Source organism: Pteropus medius, unplaced genomic scaffold (genome assembly GCF_902729225.1).
Source record: "Pteropus medius unplaced genomic scaffold, Ma_sr-lr_union100, whole genome shotgun sequence".
Classification (NCBI taxonomy): Eukaryota; Metazoa; Chordata; class Mammalia; order Chiroptera; family Pteropodidae; genus Pteropus; species Pteropus medius.
Genome location: NW_024340849.1, coordinates 42,647,456 through 42,673,501, shown reverse-complemented (window position 1 = coordinate 42,673,501; position 26,046 = coordinate 42,647,456). Strand labels below are relative to the sequence as shown.

The 26,046-nt window shown below is 36.8% G+C and overlaps 1 long non-coding RNA gene and 1 pseudogene across 1 annotated transcript; one reads left to right on the top strand and one right to left on the bottom strand.

Moving 5' to 3' along the window:
- Window positions 1-11,620: 11,620 nt before the first annotated feature.
- LOC120588112 (uncharacterized) lies at window positions 11,621-21,707 on the top strand. The gene is made up of 3 exons (XR_005649144.1): window positions 11,621-11,667; window positions 20,203-20,318; window positions 20,423-21,707. It is a non-coding gene; the product is annotated as an uncharacterized LOC120588112 (long non-coding RNA).
- Window positions 12,234-12,352, bottom strand: LOC120589418 (uncharacterized; annotated as a pseudogene).
- Window positions 21,708-26,046: the final 4,339 nt, after the last annotated feature.

Sequence of the window (26,046 nt, the reverse complement as noted above, 5' to 3'; positions counted from 1 at the left end):
GGTTCTAATGATGTGGCAACCTACATAAGCAAACCAAAACCTAAGCCTATAAATGCCTCGAGGTCACAAAATTGAAACTTAAAGACAACCCATCACAAGAAGCCAACCAGGTTTTAAGCTCTAGCCAATCAATAAATTTCTTTTTTCACTTCTGCACTTTCTCCGTGTAAGTCTTGCCCCAGTTCCTGTTGGTGGAGAACTTCTAACTATTTCTTGTTTGGCACTGCCCAATTTGAATCAATTTTTGCTCAAATAAGCTCAAAATTTTTAATATGTCTCAATTTATCTTTTAACAATATTAATGAGTACAATAAGTCTTTTTAAAAGGAGTATATGCTGGAAGGCACTCAAAAAAATTCAACATCAATACACCTAGTGTCAGAAAACTAGGAAAAAAAAGACACTGTCTTAGTCATTTTGCCTAACTCTTTCCTGTGACTTATTTTTTTGGGTGTTTCTAGAAACCTCATAGAGTTAGAGTTGAACGCTGTTGTCTGTTCAGTCTGAGAAGCTTTGTCTTTTAGTAAGAAGTCTGATCTATTTTATCTAATAATTATGTAATCATTTTTATAATGGATACAGTGATCTTTCTTGTATTATTTTGTTTTATAACTTATTTTCAAATTATACTAGTGATTTCCTTTAAACAAATGACAAAGCCAAAAGTGAACTGGAGCTCTCCTCAACTCCTCACTTCCATTCAGATAAGATGCAAAGTAGACCGATGCATTTTTTTAATGCATTTTTTTAAACTAAGTATTCCTTGGTCTCTGCTATTATAACAAATCCAGATAATTGTTACTTAAATATTTTTACAATATCTCCATGAACACAGATACCAAAATCTTTCACAAAATATTAGCAAATAGAATCCAGTAATAAACAAAAAGGATAATATATCATCACCAAAAAGATGTAAGATTGGTCTAGTATTCAAAAGACAAATCAATATAATTCACTATATTAACAACAGCAACACAAAGAGAGAAATATCATATAAACATTTCAAAAGATGCAAAAAACAAAGGCTCATGTTTGATGTTTTGTTATAGTCCCACTGACACCTGAGGCTCTTTCCCCTCTTTTTTGAGTCTATTTTCCGTTCAGACTGGTGGCTTCTTTTGTTCTATCTTCAAGTTCACTGAATCTTCACTGTCATCTCCATCCTGCTATTGAGCCCATCTGTGAGGTTTTTTATTTTGGTAATTGTATATTTCAGTGGTCCCAGCTAAAATAAAAATACAAGAGTGAAAAGATTGCAACTAGCCAGGGCAAAAAGAATGGGAAAGAAGCCATTAACGAACAGCAGATATCCAGGAATATTTACAATATTTACAAACCTCCCTATAAAGAAGTTTTCACTACCTATGCAGAGAAGATGAGTCTGCTCCTAACCATGGCAGAGCAGGATATCATCGTGAAGTAAGATGATTTTCTCTATAGAAACTGAGAGGATTAGGACTTGCAGACGCCAGATAAGGTCCTATAGAATGTGGGTATCTTCCAGCAGAGCCTGAAAAAAGTGCTTGTATGCAGACTGTTTTTAGGAGTAATTCTAATAGTGGGAGATACTGCAAAGAGTGAAATTGGGTGACAATTGTATTTTCGAACTGTTCATTTCTCTGGGAAACTGGAGTTTAATCCTGCTTGAAAGTTTCTGAGGAGCCGTGTATAATTCACCTTAGAATTGTCCACTGGAAAAATAGAAGAGGAGGGTATTTATCAAGGAGCTCCCTAACCCCAAAGATCAAAGATTGTCCCATGGTGTGCTACCTCTCTGCACTTCTAGGTTGCACGTGTATCCAAATGGCTGCACGGCTTCCTGCAATCTGCTCACTCACTGGCTGCTGTAGATATAGAGCCACTTAAGAGCAAAATCATGATGTATTCATAACACCTAAGACCTTGTCTAGCCTTAAAAATTTCATAATTCCAATTTCATCTTCCCATTCAACATTTAACCACACAAAATCATAACCCAAGGTGGGATGTTTGCTCTTTATAGGTAAATCATTTCCTTATAAAACCAAATACATGGAATTTATGATTCCTTTTTCAATGAATTTCACCAAAAGAATAATCTTTAGGCAAGGAGGATCCAACTGTATTAATTGTTTATTTCATGTGGTTCAAAATAACTAATGTTTATAAAGTATTAAAAAGTAAATTATGAGTCTAAATTTGGAATTTTAAAAGACTAGGTAATGACAGACATTGGTAAGCAAAAATGTAAATAAATGAACTGTGTGGTAAGAACCTTCTCAGGGAGGAAAATTTTTCCTCTACTGTTCTAGGTTCTTCTGACTGATCTAATAATCAAATTGACAAGAACTAGATCAGCAAGAAAAAAACTAATTAAAGTTTAATAACATTTATACCTCCTGCATACATGGGAGAGACCCAAGAACACTGAGTAACTTGTCAAAATAGCAGAAGCCTTCAGCTGAAGTTAAAAGAAGATGTTGGGGGTGAGGAGTCAGTTATGGGAGGTAACCAGGAAAATCACAATTAAGGAGGATAAGACTGTTATGCAGATTTAAGTCCAAGCTTCCTCCATTGACAACAATTTCTAGAGATTTAGATATCCTCCTCTTCCTGGCACAGTGAGGAAAACGCCCTTACAAATGGAGATGTCCCTTACAAATGTAAACGTCCTTTACAAAGAGTAACTTCTGCTTGATTTTCAAAGCTTCTCCCTTGTCCACTGTTTCTTAAGAATATCCAGCCTAAAGTAATGAGTATCCCCAAAGAGTCATAACTTGGAGTGGCAAACTTCTCTCTTTTACAAACAAGGAGGCCATTAGACCAGGTGGCTTTAATGCCTTAAACTCTGTGTAAGCAAACCAAAACCTAAGCCTGAAACGCCTCAAGGTTAGGATATCAAATCTAAAGACAGCTGATCACAGCCAAGTAGGCTTTCCAAATAAGACAAAGCAAAGCAAAAGCCAATCAGATAATTTCTTTGCTTTGCTTTGCTTCCAAATCTTCTCTATAAGTCTTTCCCCAGCTTCTGTTTGTGCAGCACTCCTAATCAATTCCGATTTGGCGCTGCCTGATTCAAATTGATTTTTGATCAAATAAATTCTTAAAACTTTTAATATCTATATGTTGTCCTTAACATAGTCTGCATAATTTTTATAAAATATTGGTTCATAGATTTAACGTAGATTATTCAAAGTGATGAGATATAGAGGAGGTGTTTAAAAAATAATTTTTATTCCAAATGAATAATCTTAGTTTATGACCTTGAAGTTTTTTTCTAAATCATGGTTATATGATTTTACAATAAATAGCAGTGACCCTTACTGGGATTGGTGATGCATTTACTTAATTAAATGATTCACTGACTACGACACAGGAGACAATTATTTCTGACACTTTATGAGTATTGTTTGTCTAATGTAGCGACTGAGCTATATGCAGTTCACAAAAAATTCTTAAGTGCTATGTCATGAGAGCAATTATATGAACTCTTGTAACTATTTTACTGTTGAAGAGGAAATTTGAGTTCTGCTTCTGTAAATATGCTTGCTGTATACAGGAGCTCATGCAAGAGCTCACTTGCATTTTGCTTGACTTGTAAATGTAACTGTTTGTATCCATAGCAGCCCCTGCCTCTTGTAGCACCTTGTACCTTGGCAGGTCTGGTTTCCTGTAACAATTTGTATTTGCTGGTTACCTATAGCAACTCCCGCCCTTCTCCAATGTTATTACTTGCAATCTGCATAGCAACTCCCACCATTTATAACGGTTCAAGTTCAAACTGACCAATCAGCTTGTGTAAAATCCTTGTATATAAGGAATGTTGCCACTGAGCACACTTCCCCCCAACCCACCAGATCTTCAGAGCACTAGCTCCTCTAGAACTGCATGTAATAAACCTGTGTTCTCCTTCTCTCTGAGTTACTGCTTGGTTTTTCGCTGGACTAAGTTTGGGATTTCCCACAACATTGTATCTAAATATTTAAATACTTAATTATAATATTTCAAAATTTTTCTCATTTGGCCACTTTAACTTTTACCTTTTTGGCGGGAATCATGGAGAGGCAGACTCCCAGAAGGAAAGGTGGGATTTGGGCAAATTCAAGCCACATTTGTTCATTGTAAGATCAAACGGAGCATGCTATCACCTGATCTTTTTTTCTTTACCCTCAATTACTAATATTGCATAAACACTTCTTGGGGAAAGATTTATTTTTAATTTTTTTTTGTTACTATTGAGCTTGTTGGGAAAGACAAACTTTTCCTCTGCCCTCTTAAGTTCAATAACTAAGGACCTGTAATTTAAACAAACAAAAGACTGGTTAAAAGGAGAAAAGGCAAACAATTTTAATTAATATTCACAAGCACAGGAGTTTACAGAAAAACGGTGAAACTCAAAGAAGTGATTAGGTTTGGGACTTATATATCTTTTTAAGAGTGGAAAAAGGGTTGGGCTTCAAGGGATGATAAAACATGAGGAAATGACTAGCAAATATATGTGGGAAATAATGGACTATAAAGGTTATTTTTAGTAAGTTGTGTTTAAGCAAACTCATCTCAGTGTCAGTTCCTCATCTACAGTGATTTCTGGTGAAGGGGAGGAAAGATACCTTTACAAAGGGAAATTTATGTCCTGCTTTTAGGCAGATATGGGGACGGTAAGAACTCTTCCTACACTTGATTCTCAATTGCCTTTAGCTAAAAATAATCCTTATGCCAAAGTGGCATATTTTATGGTGGCATATTCTGATCCCTTTTAAGGTATAATTTACAGATAGCAAAATTCACCAATTTTGGTATTTAGCACTGAGCTTTCACAAACGCAAACAGTGGTTATCACCACCTCAATCAAGATATATAGAAAGTTTCACACACACCTCCAAATTCTACATGCCCTGTTGTAAATAACCCTGGCTCTGTCTCTCAGGAGGATTTTGTATAGAGCATTTTCAATTAGAAAGAACCAATACCCTAAAGTAAACAGATCCTGTTTCTTAAATCACCATAAATATTCTTAGAAATAGTCACTAAAATTTAAATGAGAAGCATGAATATAAAGCAGTTATCAGAAACAAACATTAAAAACTTAATTATGTCTATATCAGATTTACTTTAGTGACATCACGTGGTCTCATGGAATCAGTAGATTCAACCTTATGGTCCCATTTATAATCACCATTATTGGTGGGTGGGACACCTCCCCTACTGGAGCACCTCCCCACTCTTGGGGTCACCTGGGGAGCAGCTGGGTGCTGGGACTGAAGCATCCCCAAAATGATCACGAGTAAAGAAAGATGATTCCTTCAAAGGCAGAAATACTACACAGAGGAAAGTTACAACTTCCAAGATGGTGTCCAAAGAAACCAAACTTAATGTAAGTAAACACTTGTGAACTTGAAAGGGGCCTTTGGATCTCAAATTTTCTCATTGGTAAAAAGAATGATCATAAGTCTACATTTATTTTATGGCATATCTATCAAACATGTATAAATCTTTAAATCTGACAGTTTTTGTGAACTCAGACTCAGAGAAACCTTCATTCCTATGTGTCTTATTGCAAAAAATGACCCTTCCCCCACCCCCATCCCACTGAGAAGTTACAGAGGAATAAATAATTTTCTGTTAATCATTTGGGAATCTTCATATATAATAAGGAGATAAATGTCTGGTGTCCAACATAGCCCCCCGCTGAGGAACCCTGACTTGGGAGGGGGTCATCAGTTGCACACTGCAGCAGGCAGGCTGAAGGAGAGGGTGTAACCTCTGAGCTAGAGGAGTGCCCTAGGATCAGGCCACCTCTGCTCTCCATAATGGCCCAATGCCTGGCCGCATTTCTCAGCCCCAGAAGACTAAGTTTATTCAGACAGCCCACTCTCATCCAGCTGTCAAGGATTGGAGCAGGCAGGGGCAGTAAGAGCCCAGTGTGCAGAGCAAGGGCTTAGGCAGCAACAGGAAAGCCCCATGAAAGAGGAATTCAATCACTATATCCTCAAGGAGAGCTTTGAGGAGCAAAGGAAGATCCTGAACATGAACAGCTAGGCAGCCTTTGGCTTTAGGCAGACTGACCCCAGGGCAGCATGCTGATGGCAGGGTCTCAGTTACATAGATTAAAATCTCAGTTCGATGTAGCACAAGTTTGTCCAAAAAAAAGCTTCCTGGAAGTTGAACGTCAACTTCAGACAAATCTAGCCATCAGGACTCTGACAATGTCATCAGAGTGGTTTTTTTTTTTTCAATGCCTCCTGTTTGAGTCTTCTTTCTGTGGAGTCTCCTCCTGTGGCTAGGAAGATAACTGCCAATATCCTTGGATACACTTTCTCCCATATGGGTGACTAGAAAAGCATATAAGCCTGTTTCTAACTAGCTTAAGTTCCTTTAGTCAAATAATCTATGAATGTCTAACGTAGACCTGCTCAACATATAGAGTAAAAGATGGTTGCCAAAACCATAATAATTAAAGCAATCTAAATACTAACTATTCATAATTATTGAAATAATTTTAAATACTTATTAATAATTATTGAAATAACAAATAATATAGTATATTGAGTTCTTATCAGTACCAGTACTGTTCTTTTCAAATACTCTCTCTTTTAATCTCCACAGCCCATTAGGTAGGTATTACTCTCATTTTACAAATGACAAAACAGCTCCACTCTAGTTTTGCAGCCCATGCAGTTGTCAGATGAAAGGGCTTTCTCAATTATATGCGGTAATCAGTTCTTACTCTCCAGTCCCATTTTTATCATCATGTGTTTATTAAATAATATTTCCCGTTTATCACCCCTAGATTCAGAAGATACTTATCAACAACTTTCTCCCAGGGACTTCCTTTCACACCAAACTTATGAGTTGACTTATGATCTTTCAATAACCTTGTCTTCAAACTCTATGAATATAGAAGATAGTGCTAAAGATGAGTAAGAATGAGCCTGCTCCACAGAGTGAGAGAGAGGGGCATCTCAACAAGTGGGGCTGTCCTGCCATAAGGTGTACTAGAAGTGTGCCACTTAAGAAGGAAAGACCTCATTTTGTAGAGGAAATCAGGAAAGGAAGAGCTGTGAAGGCAGAGATTTGATCTGCTTGTTCATTGTGGTTTCCCCAGCTCCTAGAACAATACCTAGCACAAAGGCGATTATCTGCCTAAAAAAATGAACAAAACAAGTGGTATTTGTCTTGACTCTCAACTGATGAGGACCGTTCCAGGTAGGATCAGCATTTGTAAAGGCACCACAGTATTAAGACCTTTGCAACTTAGTGCTTTTGAGATGTCTGTTGTGGTTTCCCCACCCTTAGCTCCCTATACAACATGTACTAAGAGAAAATACTGTGTTTAAAATGGTACCTCTGGGGGTTGTATGGACTACAGAAATGAGTTCTTCAGAAAGTTAATACAAATGATTATTAGAGTGATTGTTCTGAAACACCCTTTGATTAAATCTTTCTTGATGTTCATTGAATATTTCTTGCTCTACACCTTTTAGATGCATGGTAGGATTGCAATTCTTCAGTTCTGCTGAAGTTTAGGTGTGGCTATATGACCTACTTTGCCGTAACCCCCCAAATGTACAAGGACATAATAGAAACTTTAAGAATCTCCACTCTGTTCAATGTTGCATAACATAAGCAAAAAATTAACCTTTTGTTATAAACCACCGCACATCTTCACACTCCATTGTTTCCTTGAATCCTCACAGAAGCCCTAGGAGGGAGGTACTATTGCAATTTTCCCAATAAGGAAATTGAGGCTTGTTTATAACCAACACGTCTCTCCACCATAATTGCCAACAGCCACACGTGGCTCTTAAGCACTTGAAATGTGGCTGGCCCAAACTGAGATGTGCTGTAAGTGTAAAACACACATCAGATTAAAAAGGATATGAAAAAAATGTAAAATATCTCAGTAATAGTTTATATAGATTATATAGAAATGATACTTTTAGACACATTGGGTTAAATAAAATCTATTATTAATTTTATGTGTTTATTTTTACTTTTAAAAATAGAACTAATAGTACCAAAGGGACTATTAAGTCGAAAATATGAGCTGATGAACGATGATCACATTTTAATTTCTTAATGATTCAATGCTCATGTCAAATCCTTTGATTCTCATATCATCTTTTAATGAAATCTTGTGTATAATAAGCTATTTTCCTTATGTTTTATAAGCAAGTATCCTCTGCCAGTAATTTTCACAGTATGAGCTGCAGTCAATGTTGTTGAGTCAATAATGGAGATAACTTGTTCCAGCCAGATCTCTGGAGTCAGAATTTCAGGGTGCGTGGCCTGAGAATTTGTATTTTTCCAGGCAATTCCAGTATACACTAAAGTTGCAGAAGCTCTGCAGCTAGTCTAGGGTATATACAACCTGGTATCTTGCAGTCTCCTTGACAAGTTCAAAGGGCAGGAGGGGTGAAGGCTAGGAAACACTTTGAAACGCCTCCAGCAGTCAAGGGGAAAGGAAAGGATTATTCGTAACCCTTTGGTGCCAAGGAAACTGGAACTTCTAAAGCCAAGGGCTAATGCATCTTGCATTAGTGACTTAACGTGCAGAAAATCCCTCCACTCACAGCGCCAGTGGCACAAGAAGTCTTGGCATCTCTTAAATAAAACGAAGTTGGAATTGTTCCTGTTGCCTAGAGACTTCTGATTTTCTATTTTGTTATCTGAAAGTAAGAAAAACGATTATACACTTTTCATTCTTCAAGGTGGGTGAGTGTACCTGGTAATTTTTTCCTAATGGCAGAAATTAAATAGTGATTTGACAGGAGATATTGAGCAAATGGATCTGGTGAATGACCATTTTTTCTTGGCAAGAACAGAGCCACCTGTAAGGATGTTGACACAGCCTTTCTTTGCTATAGCACAATCCAGTGTTCTCAAAGGGTTTATAGCACCTTTGCATTGTAGTTTGGATTCCCTTTAATTTGGGGCATCAATTGGGTCTGAATACTCTTATTTTTAAACATTTTTTTAAAATTAATTTTAAACTCACAAAAAGTTGCAAAACTAGTGCATTGAATTCCTGCGTACCCTTCACCCAGCTTCCCCAATGATAACATCTTACATAACCATAGCATATTATCAAAACCAGGAAATTAAAATTGCACAATGTTATTAATCATACTGTTATTAACCATACTATAGACCTGGTCATTTTTGTGTGGTTATCTAAGCAAGACAGCTCAGGAGCCACCTTGGGAAGCATCGTACGATACACATTGGGTATGTACCCAGTGCCCACCACAAAACACTAGGTCGACTTCAAACTCCATGAACATTCCTAAAGAAGCCTTAGTGCCCTGTGGAAGGCAGCAATGTTTTCTTTTCCATAAGGATTTAGCCATGATATCTCTGCATGGCAGTAATTTTTGTTTCAAGTTGTCTGAGGGCCACAAACAAATATTAAAGAGCCAGTTGTTTATTGGTGTTAAACTAGTTTTCTTATGCTACATTTTGCTCCATGCACTTAATAAATACAATTGCATACATTTCTATGATACTTTAAATTTACAAAATCTTTATGCATACCATATTTATTCCTTGCAATCAATTCAGGACATTAGCATCCATACTATAATTTATATTTTAAAGATGAGGAAATTGAGTGTCAGAGAAGTTAAAAGATTTGGACACAGCCAAATCTATGTGATTCTGTTTTAGTTTCTCTTTTATTTTTTTCTGTTCTCCAAATATATTATGACTGTTTTTAATTTTTTTTATTATACATATCATTTTAATGAATCAAATGACCACTTTGAGGTGATCAGTCTGCCACTTTATCAGGTTCTGGCGTGGTCGAAAGGATTGTCGGCCATTGGGAGTTGGAGAGGACTGCCAGATAAAATACAGGGCATAGTTAAATTTGAAGTTCAGATAAACAACTCATTTTCTTAGTATAAGTATATCTCATGCAATATGTAGGACATACTTATACTAAATTTTTTTTGTTGTTTATTTGAAATTCAAAATTAATTGGATATCATTTTTATTTGCTATACCTGGCAACCTTAAGTGAGGAGCAGATGTGAGTAGCCTCCAGAAATACTTATTACTACAAATCATCTTGAAAGCTTTGTTGAAAGAAAATCTTATAAGGAAGCCAGGTATATAAAAAAAGCAATTAATCTGCTCAAGTTGAAGGAGGGGTGGGGAAGGGTCTCTCCTACTAGCCTTCTCCTCACTCCTCCTTTCCTTCAATAGCCTGAGGCACCAAAGCCAAATGTGAATATTTACTGATGAGAATGCAACAACTTCTTCCATCTGGGGGCAAGTGGGTTTCTTGGGTTATTTCTGCAGTCCTCTTAAGAAGGTCCTGCCACGCTCTTCAGTGTTAGAGCAAGTGCTGACCAGCTTTGGAGGTAGCAGAAGCCCCTCCCACAGGAGCCCACACTGGCATCAGTATCAGGTGGCAGAACTATACCTCCCAAGGAGTTGGGGCTCAGGTGGGCAGTGCAGGTTTTCAGTTGGCTCAGTCTTGGAGGAGGCCAATGTGTATGGTTTTGCAAACCTTCTCTGGTGTCTAGGTCATCTAACACAATGAATGAGGTCTAGGTAATACCAGTATGCAAACATGTTCACTGTGCAGGAAGCATGGAGGGAAAGAAGTATGTACCTTCCCAAGCTGGCATCATTTATTGGAGAACAACACAGTATGATTTAGTACATGGTACATATGCATTACTTCTGATACTTATACTTTTAAATATGTTGTTTGTAGTACAAGACAGACTGTTAGTTCAAGACCTAAAGGAGTAGGAAAAAAATAGAGAATATTTGGAATTCTTGAGTATATTTATAATACAAATTATTATATCATATCAATGGATCTTATAGTCAACAGAAATCATTGGATAGTATATCTCGAGTTAAACCGATATCTACTTAATGAGATTTTGCAATTTAAAATTTTGGCCTGACAAAACCAGGAAAGACAAAAAGAAAAATAATCGATGCAAATTTTAAAAGTGCAATGTATATAACAAAACTGCACAAATGATAAAGCTTTTGTTTTCTCTCTAATGCAGAATGATATTCAACCCAACACAAATGCAAAGAGAGCATCTAACTGTTTAAAATGAGAGCATTATCTAAAGCTGTTGGCTTAGATAAATGACAGAGTCCCAAAAGAATTTGCAGATGTGATCACAGGTCTATCTGAATAAGAAGAATCAGGGAACAGAGAGATGGATAGACTGCAGAAGACCGGAGATGGGCAAATGAATTCCAGATTTTCCAACACAACAGGAAAGATGACTTATGGATCTGTGCATTGGTCGAATTTAATGTTGAGCTTCAGTGAACCACCAGAATGGATGATTAAAGGGGCTTTGTGTGTATTTATTAAAGAAAGTGGTGATTGCTAGGTACTCTTCTGAGTTCCCTGAATTTGAGTTCACCTAATCCAACCTTATTTTCGTTTTGTAGCACTTGCCTGGAGGAGCAAGAAAATGTATTCAGAAATGACATTTTAGAAGACATTTGCCAGAAATCTCTCGTGATATCCTTGTAGATACAGAAATGTGGCTGGTAATACCAGGGTACTCTGTATTCCAATAATCACTGTGTGAAACCTCAGCTATAAGGGTGAAAAGAAAATAAAGTGATCACAACAGAGATTTTTTTTTTTTAAATCACAGTTCTGGAGGCTGGGAAGTCCACGATCAAGGTGTCGTCACCAGGGTAAGTTTCTCTTGAGGTCTCTCTCCTCTGACTGTAGATGTCCTTCTCCTCCCTATGTCTTCACACGGTCTTATCTCTATGTGTGTCTGTGTCTTTATATCCTCTTTCTAGAACAACACCAGTCATTTTGAATTAGAGCCCACCCCAATGACCTCTTTTTCACATACAGGAAGCATTATCTCCAAATACAGTCACAATCTGAAATACTGGGAGTTAGGATTTGAACATGAATTCTGGGGGATACAGTTTAGCTGATTTTCTTGTATAATACAATAATAAAAATAAGCATTATATTATTGAATGCTTACTATGTGCCATCTACTGTTTTATGTGCTTAACCCATATGAACTCATTTAATACTTGTTAAAACTGTATACAGTAAATATTCTTACTAACCCATTTTACAGATGAGAAAATTGAGGCCTTAGGTCAAGTAAGTGAATTTTAACCTGAATGAGCTGGATCCAGAATCTTTTTTTTTTTTTTTTTTGGCAAGGCAACCCTTGGTTGACCTCACAGATTGCAAGGACCTTGTCAGTTTACAGTACCTAATTTTTTATTTTTTACGCCTACAGCACATGGTCTTCCTAGGTGGTCTCCCATCCAAGTACTAACCAGGCCTGACCCTGCTTAGCTTCCAAAATCAGACGGGATCGGGCGTGTTCAGGGTGGCATGGCTGTAGACAGTCCAGAATCATTTTAATAGCTATCTTATTTGTAGGAATTCAAATCTATTGCAAAGTGAAATATAAATCTTGCAAAAGATATAGGATTTTAAGAAGGCTTTCGGAGAACTGATCGAATGAGACCCAAAATAAAAAACAAAGAAGAATCTGGATGAGTCAGACTTGTTAACTGAAGAAGAAAAAAATTGATGAAGATGTAAAAAGACTACAGAAGTGAATTATTTGAATATAAAAGGAAAAGTAAGAAACTTGGGAAAATTAATAAAGCCTTCTAATATTTTTGTAAAAATAACAGTCTTTATGATTGTGATCTGAAGGTCAAAAGTAAAACGAAGACTATCATATGTTGTTATCATGTAGTTTTGTCAGAAAAATTTCCCCTTCCTAAAAAAAATAACAGAACTTGATCCATTCTTTTTTAATACTCAGAACTGATGCATGATTACAGTTATAACTGAAATTTTAACTTTAAAGTAAAATGAATTCTTTTGTAAAATTTTGGTTTTATTTTTTATGATTAATTCCCAAACAACATTATTTTCAATATTTAATACACTTTTTTTGTGTTAAATAGTTTTGTTTTTAAATGAGATTTATTGTTCAGCATTAATTATGTTTGGCCAATGACACTCTATATTTAAGCTCTTTGAACAATAAATAACACCTAAAGAGTATTAACCATTATTAGTATCAAAATGGAGATTAGTTTCCAATGATGTTCCTTAGAGATCTTGTTTTATATTTTATTTTACTGTTTATTTTGATGAAGAGCTATCAGACAGGCTTATTTAATAAATTGGTGTCAAAAACCTGGGAGGGATAGCTTATATAATGAGTAACAGAGCAAGATTCACAAAGATTTCAGGGGCTAGAACATGAATTAAAACTATAAGATGAATTTTCACTAGAAAAATTGCATTTAGGTTAAAAAATATCTATTTTCATACAGAAGAAGAAAGAACTGGCCTAACTGCAGACTTAAAAGCATGATTTAGATATTTGATGACATGCCTGGATTAAGCTAAGTAATCCTGGTTCACCGTGTCCTAGCGGGGCTTACCTAGGGGTTTTGTTTATTTCTAGGTATCATTAAAAAGGAGAGAGAGGAAGTGGGGGAGAGAGAGAGAGAGAGAGGAAAGGAGGGAGGGAGAGAGAGAGAGGAAGGGAGGAAGAAAGAAAGAAAAGAAAAGGAAAAGAAAGAAAGAAAGAAAGAAAGAAAGAAAGAAAAGAAAGAAAGAAAGAAAGAAAGAAAGAAAGAAAGAGTTGTTGAAAGAAAAAGAAAGAAAGAAAGAAAGAAAGAAAGAAAGGAAAGGAAGTTGAAGGAAGGAAGGAATAATAGCTGAAGGAAGAAATTGAAGGAAGGAAGGAAGGAAGGAAGGAAGGAAGGAAGAAAAGAAAGAAAGAAAGAAAGAAAGAAAGAAAGAAAGAAAGAAAGAAAGAAAGAAAGAAAGAAAGAAAGAAAGAAAGAAAGAAAGAAAGAAAGAAAGAAAGAAAGAAAGAAAGAAAGAAAGGAAGGAAGGGAAGGAAGGAAGGAAGGGAAGGAATAGTTAAAGAAGGAAGGAAGGAAGGGAAGAAAGAAAGAAAGAAAGAAAGAAAGAAATAAAGAAAAGGAAGAGAGAGAGAAGAAAAAAGAAAAAGAAGAAAAAAGAAAAAAAGAAAAAAGAAAAGAAAGAAGCTGGTATAAACTGAAGGGTGACAAGAATATGAAAACATTTAAAAACAGTGTTCTATAAGAAATAGTTAAAGAAACTAAGAATGGAAGTTCTCACCATTAATACAAAAGGAATATATATGAGCCATTTTCAGATACTTGTTGGTCACTTTCAGATATTTGGAATGTGGAGAAAGAAATAACTTGTGGACTGTTCCAAGGGACCCAAGGGCAAAAATAGTAAAGAGGTATATTTTGTTTTAACATATTAAAAGAGCTCTGTAATAACTAGAGGAGGTCAGTAAATGGTCAGAAAACAGTGAATTTTCTGTCCCTGAAAGTGTTTAAACAGTTGGTTCAAGCACTACCTGTCATAGAAGTTCTAGGAAGAATTTCTGCATTAGATGGGAAACTGGTTCCCATCTAAGAAACTAAGATGGACTTAGCCACTATATATATATATATTTTTAAAGTCGTATCTTTTAAAGTGTTTTTAGGTAGCAAATAAAATACTCATCTATCATCAACTTTAATTAAAGAATCAGTTATTTTACATAACACAAAGTTAGAGGTAGGAAGTTCCAGCGTTGGTTCAACAATTAAGTGATGCTGTTGGGCACTCAGGCTCTTTCCATCATTCGTTCCATTATCCTGAATCATGAAAAATCACTTGTTGGCTTTTGTCTTCAGCTTAGAGGAAGACTCATGGTATCAAGATACCTGCTGAAGTGCCAGGTATCACGGCCTTACATGACCAAGTTCAAAAGCAGAATGCACAGCAAAGTCAGAATTGTGAAGTAGTTTTGTTTATGATTATCTTTTTTCACCAGAAAAAAAAAATTTCCTTCCCAGAAGAGACTTTACCCTATGGCAGAATTCTTCTAATGTATAATTGGTCACAGATGGATCCATGAAAATTCCTAGCTACAGTGGAACTTGAGAAAGGTATCTCGGCAGTTAAGCCTTTCCATGGGTGTCAGGTTATTATGTGGGCAGCTAACAGTGTCTGTAACAATACTCAAGTTCTACTCTATTAGAAGCAGAACCTTGACTTTTTAATTTATGCTTTTTAGAGGTAATTTTTTACTGTAAAATGAGAAAGATTCACCTTTAAAAATTTACTGTGAAAAATTTCAAAACTAGAGAAAATTAGAAAGACTTGCACAATGAACACACATATACCTACCACCTGGAATTAGGTAGTTGACATTTTACTATATTTGCCTTGTTACATATCTATCTACTAATCCACATATCAGTTTATTTTGTGTTTTGATTCACTTCAAACTAAATTGCAAGCATCAATAACTTCACTTCTAAACACTTAAGCATATATATTATTAAGTAGAGCTCAAAGTACTTTTTTGGTTCTTTGTTAAGGTTAACTGTCAATGAATCCTCTATGATTGGGAATAGGATAAGAATGCTGCTTTTGTTTCTTGTATTTGACATAATATTTGAAGTCTTAGCTAGAGCAATTAGATAAGAAACAGGAATAAAAAGCATCCAAATTGGAAAGGAAGAAGTAAAATTAGAACTAATAAATAAATTCAGCAAAGTTACAGGATGTGAAATCAACACACAAAAATCAGTTGTATTTCCATACACTAATAATAGATAATCCAAAAAAGAAATTAAAGAAACAAATCCACTCACGATAGCATCAAAAAGAATAAAAAAATACTTGGGAATAAATCTAACCAAGGAGGTAAAAGACTTATACGCTGAAAACAACAAAACATTGCTGAAAGAAATTAAAGAAAAAAAACAGATAAATGGAAAGACATCCCATGTTCATAGATTGGAAGATTTAATATTGTTAAGATGGCAATACTACCCAAAGCAATCTACAGATTCAGTGCAATCTCTATCAAAATCTCAGTGATGCTTTTTGCAGAAATAAAAAAATCCATACTGGAATTCATATGGAATCATCAAGAGACTGAATAGCCAAAACGATCTTGAAAAAGAAGAACAAAGTCAGAAGACTCACAATTTCTGATTTCAAAACTTACTATAAAACTACACTAATAAATACAGTTTAAAGATAGACATAGATCAATTGTATAAAATTGAGAGCCCAGACATAACCTTTCAAATATGTGGTTAATGATTTTTCAACAAGATTGCCAACACCATTCAATGGGGAAAGGATGGTCTTTCAACAAATGGTGCTGAGCACACTGCTAACCACATGTAAAAGAATGAAGTTAGACTGTTACCTGACACCATACATAAAAAAAAGAATCTCAAAATGGATCAAAGATCTAAATTTAAGAGCTAAAACTCTAAAACTCTTGAAGAAAACCTAGAGGCAAAGCTTCATGACATTGCATTTGGGAATGATTTCTTGAACACGAAAAAGTTCAGACAACAAAAGAAAAAATAGAAAAAATTGTAATTTTTTAAAATTAAAAAACTTCTGTGCATCAAAAGACACTAGCACGAGAGTAAAAAGGTAACAACAGAATGGGAGAATATATTTACAAATTATATGTCTAATAAGGAGTTATATTCAGAATGTATATAAAATTCCTACAACTCATCAACAACAAAAAAATCCTATCAAACACTGAACAAAGGACATGAATAGATATTTTTCCAAAAAAGATATACAAATGGGCAATAAGCTCATGAAAAGATGTTCAACATTGCTAATCTTTAGGGAAAATGCAAGTGAAAACCACAATGAGATATTACTTCACATCCATTAGAATGAATATTATAAAAACAAAACAAAACAAAATGAAAAATAACAAGGGCTGGCAATGTGGAGAAATTGGAACCCATGAGTGTGTCACCATTTAGGTGGGAACTAAAATGATATTGCCAATGTGAAAAATAATATGATAATTTCTCAAAAAATTAAACTACATGTCTATTTTATTATTCAAAGTTTATTATCCTTTTTTTTCTTTCTTTTTCTTAAAGAATTCCTTTTAACATTTTTTTGTAATATTAATTTGGTGGTGATGAACTTCTTGTCGGGGAAGCTGTTTATCTGTCCTTTGATTCTTAATGATAACTTTGCTGGGTAGAGTAATCTTGTTTGTAGGTCCTTGCTTTTCAGCACTTTGAATATATCATGCCAATCCCTTCTGGCCTGCAAAGTTTCTGTTGAGAAATCAGCTGACTGTCTTATGAGAACTCCCTTGTAGGTAACTAACTGCTCTTCTCTTGATACTTTTAAGATTCTCTCTTTGTCTTTAACCTTCGGCATTTTAATTATGATATGTCTTAGTGTGGGCCTCATTGCGTTCATCTTGTTTGGTATTCTCTCCACTTCCTGGGTTTGTATGTCTAACTCCTTTGCCAAGTTAGGGTAGTTTTCGTCATTATTTCTTCAAACAGGTTTTCAATTCCTAGCTTTTCCTCTTCTCCTTGAGTCCCACTAAAGCAAATTGCAGCCTCTATACAACACCTTGGTAGTCATGGTACCCTTCTGGTACCCCTATGATGCGAATATTGGTATGCTTAATGTTATCCCAGAGACCCCTTGACCTAGCTTCATTCTTTTGGATTCTTTTTTCTTTTTACTGTTTTAATTGGATGTTTTCTACTGCCTTACCTTCCAAATTGCCGATTTGAGCCTCTGTTTCATCTAATCTACTGTTGATTCCCTCTAATGTATTCTTTATTTTAGTCATTATACTCTTTACTTCTTTTTTAAAATGTTTTCTATCTTCATTTTTTTTTGTTTTTTATCTCTTTGTTGAATTTCTCACTGAGATCATTGAGCATCCTTATAAGCAGTTTTGAAACCTGCATCTTGTAAATCGTTTGTCTCCATTTTGCTTAGTTCTTTTTCTAAAGTTTTGTTCTGGTTTTTTTGTTTTTTTGTTTTTTTTTTTTCATTTGGGGTATGTTTTTTCTGTCTTTTCATTTTGGCTGCCTCTCTGTGATTCTATCTATTTATTATATAGAGTTACTATGTCTCCAGGTCTTGGCAGAGTGGCTTTATGTAGTAAGTGTCCTGTGAGGTTTAGTGACACAGTCTCTCTGGTAACCTAAGCTGGGTGCTCCAGGTTTATTCCTTGTGTGAGTTGTGTGTGCTTTTTTGTTGTAGTTGAGACTTGATTGCTATTGGCACTTCAGTGGATGGGATTGACCATAAGGCCGACTGAGTGGAGACTATCCATGACTGCAGGAGACAAGGTGTAGTATGGAGGCTAACCCCACTAAATGGGATTTGCTTTAATGGGACTCAAACTTTGCCTGCTAAGTCTACCCTTTTGGTGTGTCATTTGTGGAGGTGGTTGGGTGGTGTTCTGGTGTGGTCTGAAACTAGCCATCAGGTATGTTGGTTCTGGGGTCTGTTAGTGGGATCTCTGGTGCAAGCCAAGATCAGCTGCCATTTGTGCTCAGCACAGGGCCTCCGAGTGTGAGCTACAAAGTGATTTGTAGATGGTTGCCACTTGTGCTGGGCTTGGAGTCACTTGGGAGAGGATAAGCTGTGAACTGAGGCCAGGCTTGGGGCTGCTTAGCAAATGTACAGGGCACTCTGAAGCCAGACCTTGCTTGTTTAGGGTTTGTGAACCTTTAAGAGACTTTGGAAAAGTTTGCAACATGAGCCAAGACAGGCCATCTGTATGGAAAAGCTGCCAGAAGCGGCTTGAGTGGGCCCACACATTGAATGTGGCGCGGTCTTAGGGAATCACCAGGGCAGGGCAAGCTGTGTTAGCCGGACTGATGTAGACTCAGACTTTATGCCAACCTGTGCCTGTGGGCTGGTGGCGGGAAGGCTCAATAAAGGAACAATGGCATCTGCCAGCACGTCTGTCTGAGAGAAAGCTGCCCCTCAAGCCTTTGCCCTGGACCTAGACAATTCATTTCCTTTCCATATGTCCCTGGTGCTTTTGAGCTGCTGCCCCAGTGCTGGAGCTCAGAGAGAATAAGTCCTTCGGTGAATAAGTCCCTGCATGGGCCCTTTAAGAAGTATGCCTGGGACTCCAACAGTGCTCCGTCTTATTTAGCCACAGTCTCCATGGGTTTTCACAGCCAGAAGTTATGGAGACTTCTCTTCCTGGCACTAGAACCCTGATCTGGGGAGCCTGTTGCTGGGGCTTGGACCTCTCACTCCTCATGGGAGACCAATGCAGCCAAGATGTCGCTCCCATTTCTTAACTGCCTCAGAGGGGGTGAAGGGCCTGCCTGTTTTGTGTCTCTGTCCCTCATACTAGTCTTGATGTGGCTCCTTCTACATTCCTTAGTTATAGGACTTCTGTCCAACTAGTCTTCAGGTGGTTCTTAATGATGGTTATCCTGTATGTTTAGTTGTAATTTTGATGTGGTCGTGGGAGAAATTGAGCACAGTATTTTTCGGCTCTGTCACCTTGACTGGAAATACTCTGAAGTAAATGTATTTTTTTGAATTTTAGTAATTTTTTCTTCAGGAGTGTAAGGTGGGTATCTTAATAGACACCACCTGCCAGCCAATGCCTGCCAATCCCTGCCGTGTCCTTGCCAGAAGAAGAAGCCATTGGTCTTATGGGAAGTGCAATTTGGGTGCAGCCCTTTTCACAAGAGGACGGTTTCTGATTGCAAAAGTTCATTGTCCAGGTGACTTAGGGTTCTCCCAGGATATTTTTCACATGACTTTGTTCGCTGTACCCTACTTTCCTTTTTATTTGGTCTGAATTGCCTTTAGAGCACTTTTCCTTTCAAAGACACATGTTCTAAAATATCAAGGAACCCTTTTTATTATGAATGAGACAGCGGGCAGCTCTGTGCATCATGATGCTCCACTTGACCTTTGTGAGCAGGAAAATAACATTTTTATTTTTCAGCTTTAAATGTTAAAGTGAAATATAGTCTGAACCTCTAGTCTATACGACCTGACATTTTGTCACCTATTGCAGCACATGGCAGTAGGTAGTTTCAAGTAAGTCTGTTTCTCTCTTAATGAGGTTGGTAACTATCTATAGAAGGCTCCTTTTTCAGGGTTATTCAGTGAGTCAAAAAAGTCTTTGTGCATGTAGACACTTGGAACATCTCTGGAAGACAGACCATAGTAAGGTAAGACATTAGTGGGGACATTGCTACAAAGTATTTTCCCAGGTTTCCTGCTTTTCGTTTGTGATTGATTTTATTGTAAACAAAATCCATCTTATGAAAATGTGTTAGTCAAGATTGGGTTCAGAAAAAGCTCACAATTTCAATAACTTAAATAAGGCAGAAATTTATTTCTCTCTCACATAGGAGTCCAGTGGTCAGCAGCCCAGGGCTATGATAGCTCCATGATGGCATTCCAAGGCTTATTCCAAGAGATGAAAGAAGGCCAAGAATGCTCTTCTCTCTCTCTCAGAGCTCCAAAGGTGAGAACTGTGCTCACTTTAGCTTTTTAAAGAATTTTTAAATCTCAAGCCAGATGTTAAACATGGGTAGAGTTAACAGAAAATATGTGTTTTTTTCTCCATAGGAGACATCTTGGTGGTACTGGATACTGTCACTTACATCTCATTGGCCTGAACTTGGTTACATGACCATGAAGAATTGCAGGGGAGGCTGAGAAAAGGAACTTTAAAATTGGGGTTCTATTATTAAATTAAAAGGGGAAACTGAATGTTGGCAGGTAATTATCAATCTCACCTGTTTCTTTTTACCTTTTTTAAAGTGTGGCTACTAGACAATTTAAAATTATAGATGTGTCTCACATTACATTTCTATTAGATAATGATGCTGTAGAAAACCAGGTAAGAGTCTCTGACAGGCCCCAGGCCTGGGAAGTAGGACTGACATGAGAATTTTAGAGAGAGCAGAAAGAGAAAGAGAAACAAAAAAGTTAAGGAAGGAAAGCAGGGGAGGAAGGAAGGAGGGAGGAAGGGTTAAGGAAAGGGAAAATGGAAGGAAGAGAGAGGAGGAAGGGAGAAGTTAAGGATTAAGTCATGGAAGACTTCTAAACTGCAAGGCAGGTTTCCCTGAGGATTAGCCAAGGAAGATTTTGGGAAGACCCAGGATTCAGGAGAGGTGTTGAAAGGTGGCTGCATTGAGTGAACCAAAAGGACAATCATTTTCCTGATTTTTCTGGCCTGGGAGGCAAAGAGCTGAACTCTGTACTGCATAGAGAAAATCCAAGACTGAAGCTCAGCACTCTAGAGTATCTTTTAGAGTGGTCTCATTAACTCTCATGTACCCATAATTTGTCTACTGCCCCGCCGCCTCAACCTTAGGCAGTGGTTGTGGAAGACTGTCAGCAGGCATGGCACAGAGCCCTCTGCAGCAGTCTGGCACCTCTGTTTCAAGGTGCTGGTCAGCACATTCAGAGGTGCCCCTTAGCACACTGGCAGGGATAGGACTTATGTAATGGTCACAGGACCCTGGGGATGGTCAGACATAAGGTTGGCCCCACAGGTGAAAGAAAGCAGGATCTACCTCCCAGAGATCCAGAGGAGAGACCTGAGCTTACTCTCTTTTTAACAATGTTTTTATTCCAAGCCAGATGTTAAGCACAGGCAGCTGAAAAAGAATATGGGAGAGTTGGTAATTATCTAGTGAATTTCAACTGGATAGAGAGCTACCTCAGATTTGCTTTGGAAACTAATTTATCTTCGTTTTTTATATCAATTGAAAAGGAAAATAGACCCCAAAAAATTGAAGAAAAGAAAATGAAAATAGAGAGAGTTCTTCTTCTTCATTTTGAGCACTGATGAAGCTAGAATAATCCAAAGGTTGCTTTTGTTCACCATCCATAACTTTTATTGTCATAAGAGACCAGTAGAGTGCAGCATATCGTTGCGTCCTTCAGATTATTAAAGGAAAGGGATACTTGAAGGTCAAATAATTTTATAATAAAAATAATAATAATAATAATAAATAATTTTTATTACTATTAATGTCACTTTAAAGGCAATCCAATTTTTCTAACTTGAAATCTTTCATTTGCAATTCAATAGCTTTTTAAAATGCTATTAAAATACACTTTTTCAAGGTTCGGAATTTTGAGACAAAAGTTTTAAGTTTGAATTCCCTAAAACTTTGTGTATACAATTCAACTATATTTGGCTACACTTATATTTAAATAGCCATTATATTTTCTCCTACTTATAATACAAAATAAAAAGGAGTTTTAGGATTTCTACTACGTTTAGCCATCTACTAATGGATCTTGTTGATATTTAGAGTTAAATAATCGAGGTACAAAATAAAAATGTGGGTAAGAGAAGAATTACTACTCGCCCAATGGACAATCACAGGTTGGAGATCTAAGTGCTTTTTTAATGGCTGTCTGGGAACACTGTGATTACTTATAGTAAGCAAGTGAGCACAGTGATTGTGTAGAAGTCTTTTTGGATCTGGGAAATGGCCCCAAAAGAAATAATTTCAGAATCCTCTGAACCTACTTAGACAGTTAGGAAAGGAAAGTTTATGATTATAGTTTATTTTCTCTTTCCCACTCAAAGTGTGAATATTTTTGTGTCATGACTTAAAAGGGTTCATTTTCTTTCAAAAGGAGGCTGGTGAGCAAGGTCCTGGAGGCAATTGCCTTTGGACAATTGCTCCTTTGGCAAGTTTTGCTAGTGCAGGAGAATGAATGCGGGTATTATTTAATATGAATTTTGCAAGAGGAGGGCAGGGGCTAAGGTTTAGTCCTTTTCATTTTATGGTGATTATTCAGAAGTAAAGCTGGAGGGATTCTGTCATCCAGCTAAAACTAGCTAAGTAGTGACATTAATTTCCTTTTCTGAGTTTTGAAATTCCTGCAGCCTACAGAAGCCCATTGAGGAATTGTCCTGTCAGAGTTCTAGAACAGGAGGAGAACTTAGAGCTCTTTATACCAGCTCTGAGCGGCACATGTGAAGAATCTGATGCTCAGAAAAAAATCAGACTCTAGGAACTAATTAGTGTATGGCAGAGCTGGGTTTATATGTATTTATCTTTGGCTCTCTCTTCATATGTATAATTTTTATTTTTAACTGAAACAACAGGCAAAAACACTATGAATTTAATTGCTAAAATATCTACGTATGTTAATTAAATAAATGTGCACTTTAAAATCTCAAACTATAGTTTGTTCCTAACATGCAAGTCGCACAAACATACACAAATTCTCCCATGTCTACCTCTCTTTTTCCACCGCTAAGTGGGTACCTACTGTCAAGTGGAAGAAACTCTGTTTTCCAGGATTCAGTGGGGTGGAGGCAGGGAAAGCTGGGGGTGGGGGTGGGGCTAACGGGATGGTTAGACCAGGCTCTGGACTAGAACCCGTTTCTTTACTCTCAGGCCGCTAGTTTTACACTTTTGTTTCTTTCACTTGGGAAGGACAACAGCAATAATAAAATCCACTTGACACCCTGGTACTCTGATTTGATTTGTATCAGATATGTTTAAATTCCTTACATTATTTCATGTACAATTTTTCTCTTTAGGGAAAGTTCTGTTCTTTGGGGTATAGTGAGGCAGGAAGGCTAATGAATCTAGGGGAAACAATAGGACATACGCTTTTTTTGTGTTGGGAGTAGGATTGCCAGATAAAATATAGGACTCGCAGTTAAACTTGAATTAATAAACAACGGGGACATACTTTTAAAAAAAAACCATTATTCATTGTTTTTCTGAAATGCAAGTTTCACTGGATATCCTGCATTTCTATTGGCTCACTCTGGCAACCCCTGCAGATAGTGCCCAGCTGCGCTCCTCTCCCAAGAGCTTCTTTCAGCTTTTGGCATGGAGTTATTTGCCAGGCTTGCTTTGGGAGTCAAGTTTGAAGTAATTTGGATTTGATGACCTTCCCTCTTTCTCTTTTGTACAGGAATTCACTTACCAGGACAACTAGAGGAAATGGTAACCAGATACTGCTTTCTAGAAACTCTATTAAATATATAGTCACAATCTCTTTTCCTCCACGTTCCTTCAGTCTTGGGGACAGGATCATTGAGATAAAATCATTTTACCGCCTTACGTCAAAATTTCTGTTTTGCATATCCTTGACTGGAATCTCATTCTTTAGAGTGGTACTTAGTCAGAAGTCACATTATTTAGGTATATTAAACACTGATTGAGGTTTTCTTTCTGGGACATGTGAGCAGGAGGTGAGGGGCAGTCTCTTTCTTTTATAACAGCTGTGATTCAGTGCATTTCTGCAGATAAAAGCTGTCTCCCTGGTATTCCCAGCTGGGCACAGAGCCTGAGCGGGTAGTAACACTGGACAGTAACAAGTGCATGGGCCCCAGGATCTGCCACTTGCTCCTTGTGCCACGAAATGCAGTGACTTAACCTGTCTGGACTGCATTTCCATATCTATAAAATGAGATTGTTGTTGTTGTGAGGATCACAAGAGTTAAGAAAGGCAAAGCCCTCAGAACCACACTCAGTAAATATCTGTTAAATCAGTAGGTCACCCTTTCATTCTAGGCAGTCTCTCTTCTCTCTAGATGCCATCTGATAACTGGTTATTACTATTTCTCCGAACCTACAAGATTTCTAAAGGAATGAATTAATAACTCTCAAGGAGTGCAAATTCTTTGAGAATTTGGTCATTCTGTATGGGAAAGAATATAAATTGTTATTCTCAGGGATGGATGCTTTTTAAAAATCTGAAAGTTTTTCTAAGTCGCAAAGAAGGATATGGTGGAAGCGGACATACCCTTTGCATTCATGGGTAACAACAGGGAAATAGGTGACTCAGAAGTAGTGAGACTCCAAGGTATTCTGAGTGAGGTTCACTGTGGTTAAACCCAGGCAGGGCCTTGGAATTTATCCTGCTTCTACTGATTAATAAATTCTGTCTTCTTTTCTCACCTCCATGGTATTATCACCAAACTAGCAAAGAGAGGATTTTATAACAATTAAATCTGAAAACCCAACAACCATAGCACTAAATTAAAAGGCTGTTGTGTTAAGGTCAACAGGTGTGAAGAGACAGCAAGCTTTTATTTTATCAAGGTAAATGAAATGTAGATAATGGTGAGAAGTATCAAAAACACTGAAGCACTAAATTAAGAAAGGAGCTTTGAACTAATACTTGATGGAAATGCCTGCTTTAAACTATAAGAGTTACCACTTTTCAGGTCTTTCCAACTGTGGTAGATGTCCAGCTGGAGTAGAGTCTGAGCATGGATAGTTTTTAAAAGCTCCAGGGATTAAGAGTAACTAATTTGTTATAGTCTAAATGCCACATTTACATTATTTTATTTAATCCCAGCAAAAATCCTACTTAGTAGTTAATATCTCTTTCTTAACTATAAAAAAACTCAGACCCAAGGAGGCTGAGTAGCTTGCTCAAGGTCACACAGCTAGTAAGGACAAAATCTCTCTGGGAATCCAGGTCAGTGCAGCTCCAAATTCCAGACTCTCTGTTATACTAAGTTGTGTCCATCTCCTAAGGCTTATAGATGCTCAAAGAGAGTTTGACGATCTGTAATTTGCCTTGGCGTTCTGCCTTTTTAAGAAATTTTCTAAATTGTTGTGAAATATACATATCAAATCTTAGTACTTTTGTCATGTTTAAGCATACAATTCATTGGCATTAAGTATATTCACAGTGTTATGCAGTCACCATCACTATCCGTTTCAGAACTTTTTTTTTTATCATCCTAAACAGAAGATTCTTCCTTCTTAGAAATTTTCTGGCCACAAAATTGGACAGATGTATGCAAGCAAAAAGAAAAGAAAAGAAAAGAAAAGAAACTGGACCACCTTCTTACACTGTATACATGGATAGACTCAAAATAGATTAAAGACTTAAATGTAAGGCCTTAACCATAAACTTCCTGAAGAAAACATAGGCACTAAACTCTCTGATATTGCTAACAGTAATTTCTTTTCAGATATATCTCTCCGGGCAAGGGAAACAAAAGAAAAGATAAACAAATGTGAGTATATCAAACTAAAAATTTTTTGTACAGCAAAGGAAACAGTCAACAAAACAAAAAGACAACCAACTGATTGGGAGAAGATATTCACTAATGATATATCTGATAAGATGTTAATATTTAATATATGTCAAGAACTCATACAACTCAATAACAAAAAAACAAACAATCCAATTAAAAAATGGGCAGAAGACCTGAACAGATACTTTTCCAAAGAGGAAATACAGATGGC